The sequence below is a fragment of the Phyllobates terribilis genome, unplaced genomic scaffold, assembly GCF_046119375.1.
Source record: "Phyllobates terribilis strain yellow unplaced genomic scaffold, ASM4611937v1 Scaffold_2__4_contigs__length_985480577, whole genome shotgun sequence".
NCBI classification, from domain to species: domain Eukaryota; kingdom Metazoa; phylum Chordata; class Amphibia; order Anura; family Dendrobatidae; genus Phyllobates; species Phyllobates terribilis.
Window position 1 is genome coordinate 524,233,769 of NW_027362762.1, and position 6,000 is coordinate 524,239,768.

Here is a 6,000-nt window from a genome sequence, read left to right on the forward strand (position 1 = left end):
ATTCCACTGCAATCTCCACCACTCTTCCAAGGGGCATTAAAACCGTCTTATTAAGCTATTGCGACCTCCACGTCTCTTCCAAGGCTCATGGATATTGTCTTTTTATTCCACTGCGTCCTCCATCACTCTTTCAAGGGGCATTGATATTGTCTTTTTATTCCACTGCGTCCTCCACCACTCTTCCAAGGGGCATTGATATTGTCTTTTTATTCCACTGTGACCTCCACCACTCTTCCAAGGGGCATTAAAACCATCTTGTTAAGGTATTGTTACCTCCACGTCTCTTCCAAGGGGCATTAAAACCATCTTGTTAAGCTACTGTGACCTCCACGTCTCTTCCAAGCGGCATTAAAACGGTCTTTTTAAGCTACTGTGACCTCCATGTTTCTTCCACGGGCCATTGATATTGTCTTTTTATTCCACTGCAACCTCCATCACTCTTCCAAGGGGCATTGATATTGTCTTTTTATTCCACTGCGACCTCCACCACTCTTCCAAGGGGCATAAAAACCGTCTTGTTAAGCTACTGTGACCTCCACGTCTTTTCCAGGGGAAAAACCAAAAGAAGACCCTTAAAAAATACCTTTAATAGTTTCTTTTATAAAAAAGATACTCAGTGGTACCTATGGAACAGAGTATACAAACAAAAGCAAATATGTACTTTGATATACTTAAATTATCATACAAAGGGAGGGATGTAAGACAACGATCCAAAATTACCCTAGGTCACCCTAGTAGTAGATAATAGCCCACCTAAAGGCCAAGTATTCAGTTCACCCTAAGGGTTCGAATGATGTCCCCACTCATCAGTGGGTAAAGCTAAACTCTCCCTATATCCCCATGCACACACAAGTGAAAAATATATCAAAATAAAAATAATAAATAAATTGCAAGGCGTCAGACACAGTGACAAGATGCCAGTCACATACAGTATCAAAAATGGACTAAATGAAAAATAGCCCGTTATACATGGCAATCGACTATACAAAATAGACTTAATCAACTATCGCCCGCAAGATACCAATCACATACAGTATCAAAAATGGACTCAATTGAAAATAGCCCGTTACACGTAACAATCACATATACAAAAAAATGGCTCAGTAAACTAACGTCCGTTTTTTGAGATATCAGCTAGTACTTGTTAAAAATATAGCTTATGGGACCTCAAATTGCCTGGGATCATGAAAGAAATAATCAATTATAATCAAATACTAGAAAATTCAAAACTTAAAGTACTAATTAAGATGTCAAAGGAAAAATACAGATAAATAAACATAATGCAAGAATAAACTTAATAAAGGATGATTCTTCTGAGATGTCCATCAATACTCGTCAATATTATAAACCATAGGGCCACAAAAAAATGACCCAAACAAAGATCACTAATGAAAGGTTATCGATGAATGTCTCAAATTGTAATAATCCCTCAGAAAAAATCAAAAAAAGGGAGACACAATATGATTCATAATATCCCAGGCGTCATCAAATAAGATAACAGTTATCCTCAGAAAAACATGACAAAATGTCCATTATTAATGTCCCAGCATCCGTAGTTATGCAGCATGTCCTATCAAGGTGGTTGTAAAAATTAAATAAATGGACTTATCCTTAAGTGCATTTCTTCTGAGATGACAGATGATATATTTCAAGCAATACATGTATCCAATTGTAGTAGTCCCTCAGAAAAAATACTGTCCCAGCAACAGCAATTATGCATCAATTATCTTCGGAAAAAATGACAAAGTGTCCATAATTAATATCCCAGCATCCGCAGTTATGCAGCGTATCCTATCAAGGTGGTTGCAAAAAATTAAATAAATGGACTTATCTTAAATGCATTTCTTCTGAGATGACAAATGATATATTCCAGGCAAAACATGTATAAAATTTCTATAGTTCCTCAGAAAAAATATATCAAGAAAAGAAATGAAGCGACCATTCATACTGTTCTAGCATCAGCAATTATGCAACAGTTATCCTCGCAAAAAATGACAAAATGTTCACTATTGACATCCCAGCATATGCAGTTATGCAGTATATCCTATCAAGGTGGTTTCGAAAATAGACAAATGGACTTATCTTAAGCGCATTTCTTCTGAGATGACAGATGATATATTCCAGGCAATGTTCCTAGAGGGACCATGGAGATCAACCAGCCAAAAAGAACAATGGATTTCCGATAAGGGGTTGTCAACAGGTACGCCCATTCAGGTTTATCCAAAGAAAGTCCATCAAAAGATGTCCCAAGGTGATATGCCAAACATGAGGTCCCATTGACCTAGTCCCAGTCCCTACGCGTTTCACCCCCTCCTCAGTGTGGGGTTCATCAGGGGACAGACAGTATCAGAGGAGAAAGCCCATAGTAGGTGCACAGCAAATGTGTATACGGTTTTTTGAATTATGGAAGCACACATTTGCTGTGCACCTACTATGGGCTTTCTCCTCTGATACTGTCTGTCCCCTGATGAACCCCACACTGAGAAGGGGGTGAAACGCGTAGGGACTGGGACTAGGTCAATGGGACCTCATGTTTGGCATATCACCTTGGGACATCTTTTGATGGACTTTCTTTGGATAAACCTGAATGGGCGTACCTGTTGACAACCCCTTATCGGAAATCCATTGTTCTTTTTGGCTGGTTGATCTCCATGGTCCCTCTAGGAACATTGCCTGGAATATATCATCTGTCATCTCAGAAGAAATGTGCTTAAGATAAGTCCATTTGTCTATTTTCGCAACCACCTTGATAGGATATACTGCATAACTGCAGATGCTGGGATGTCAATAGTGGACATTTTGTCATTTTTTGCGAGGATAACTGTTGCATAATTTCTGATGCTAGAACAGTATGAATGGTCGCTTCATTTCTTTTCTTGATATATTTTTTCTGAGGAACTATAGAAATTTTATACATGTTTTGCCTGGAATATATCATTTGTCATCTCAGAAGAAATGCATTTAAGATAAGTCCATTTATTTAATTTTTTGCAACCACCTTGATAGGATACGCTGCATAACTGCGGATGCTGGGATATTAATTATGGACACTTTGTCATTTTTTCCGAAGATAATTGATGCATAATTGCTGTTGCTGGGACAGTATTTTTTCTGAGGGACTACTACAATTGGATACATGTATTGCTTGAAATATATCATCTGTCATCTCAGAAGAAATGCACTTAAGGATAAGTCCATTTATTTAATTTTTACAACCACCTTGATAGGACATGCTGCATAACTACGGATGCTGGGACATTAATAATGGACATTTTGTCATGTTTTTCTGAGGATTACTGTTATCTTATTTGATGACGCCTGGGATATTATGAATCATATTGTGTCTCCCTTTTTTTGATTTTTTCTGAGGGATTATTACAATTTGAGACATTCATCGATAACCTTTCATTAGTGATCTTTGTTTGGGTCATTTTTTTGTGGCCCTATGGTTTATAATATTGACGAGTATTGATGGACATCTCAGAAGAATCATCCTTTATTAAGTTTATTCTTGCATTATGTTTATTTATCTGTATTTTTCCTTTGACATCTTAATTAGTACTTTAAGTTTTGAATTTTCTAGTATTTGATTATAATTGATTATTTCTTTCATGATCCCAGGCAATTTGAAGTCCCATAAGCTATATTTTTAACAAGTACTAGCTGATATCTCAAAAAACGGACGTTAGTTTACTGAGCCATTTTTTTGTATATGTGATTGTTACGTGTAACGGGCTATTTTCAATTGAGTCCATTTTTGATACTGTATGTGATTGGTATCTTGCGGGCGATAGTTGATTAAGTCTATTTTGTATAGTCGATTGCCATGTATAACGGGCTATTTTTCATTTAGTCCATTTTTGATACTGTATGTGACTGGCATCTTGTCACTGTGTCTGACGCCTTGCAATTTATTTATTATTTTTATTTTGATATATTTTTCACTTGTATGTGCATGGGGATATAGAGAGAGTTTAGCTTTACCCACTGATGAGTGGGGACATCATTCGAACCCTTAGGGTGAACTGAATACTTGGCCTTTAGGTGGGCTATTATCTACTACTAGGGTGACCTAGGGTAATTTTGGATCGTTGTCTTACATCCCTCCCTTTGTATGATAATTTAAGTATATCAAAGTATATATTTGCTTTTGTTTGTATACTCTGTTCCATAGGTACCACTGAGTATCTTTTTTATAAAAGAAACTATTAAAGGTATTTTTTAAGGGTCTTCTTTTGGTTTTTGTTGTTTAGTTTTGTACCCTGGTTTTCCAACTTTTGTTGGTTTTTGTTGGTTCGGTTTCTTTTCCAAGGGGCATTGATATTGTCTTTTTATTCCACTGCAACCTCCACCACTCTTCCAAGGGGCATTGATATTGTCTTTTTATTCCACTGTGACCTCCACCACTCTTCCAGGGGGCATTAAAACCGTCTTGTTAAGCTACTGCGACCTCCACCACTCTTCCAAGGAGCATTGATATTGTCTTTTTATTCCACTGTAACCTCCACCACTCTTCCAAGGGGCATTAAAACTGTCTTGTTCAGCTACTGCTACCTCCACCACTCTTCCAAGGAGCATTGATAGTCTTTTTATTCCACTGTAACCTCCACCACTCTTCCAACCGTCTTTAAAACCGTCTTGATAAGCTACTGTGACCGCCACGTCTCTTCAAAGGGGCATTAAAACCATCTTGTTAAGCTACTGTGACCTCCTCGTCTCTTCCACGGGTATTGATATTGTCTTTTTATTCCACTGCGACCTCTACCACCGTCCAAGGGGCATTGATATTGTCTTTTTATTCCACTTCGACCTCCACCACTCTTCCAAGGGGCATTAAAACCTTTTTGTTAAGCTACTGTGACCTCCACGTCTCTTCCTCGGGGCATTGATATTGTCTTTTTATTCCACTGCAACCTCCACTCTTCCAAGGGGCATTGATATTGTCTTTTTATTCCACTGCGACCTCCACCACTCTTCCAAGGGGCATTAAAACCATCTTGTTTAGCTACTGTGACCTCCACATCTCTTCAAAGGGGCATTAAAACCGTCTTGTTAAGCTACTGTGACCTCCACGTCTCTTCCAACGGGCATTGATATTGTCTTTTTATTCCACTGCGACCTCCACCACTCTTCCAAGGGGCATTAAAACCATCTTGTTTAGCTACTGTGACCTCCACATCTCTTCAAAGGGGCATTAAAACCGTCTTGTTAAGCTACTGTGACCTCCACGTCTCTTCCAACGGGCATTGAACTTGTCTTTTTATTCCACTGCAATCTCCACCACTCTTCCAAGGGGCATTAAAACCGTCTTATTAAGCTACTGCGACCTCCACGTCTCTTCCAAGGGGCATGGATATTGTCTTTTTATTCCACTGCGTCCTCCACCACTCTTCCAAGGGGCATTGATATTGTCTTTTTATTCCACTGCGTCCTCCACCACTCTTCCAAGGGGCATTGATATTGTCTTTTTATTCCACTGTGACCTCCACCACTCTTCCAAGGGGCATTAAAACCATCTTGTTAAGGTATTGTTACCTCCACGTCTCTTCCAAGGGGCATTAAAACCGTCTTGTTAAGCTACTGTGACCTCCACGTCTCTTCCAAGGGGCATTAAAATGGTCTTGTTAAGCTACTGTGACCTCCATGTATCATCCATGGGCCATTGATATTGTCTTTTTATTCCACTTCGACCTCCACCACTCTTCCAAGGGGCATTGATATTGCCTTTTTATTCCACTGCGACCTCCACCACTCTTCCAAGGGGCATAAAAACCGTCTTGTTAAGCTACTGTGACCTCCACGTCTTTTCCAAGGGGCATTGATATTGTCTTTTTATTCCACTGCAACCTCCACCACTCTTCCAAGGGGCATTGATATTGTCTTTTTATTCCACTGCGACTTCCACCACTCTTCCAGGGGGCATTAAAACCGTCTTGTTAAGATACTGCGACCTCCACCACTCTTCCAAGGGGCATTGATATTGTCTTTTTATTCCACTGT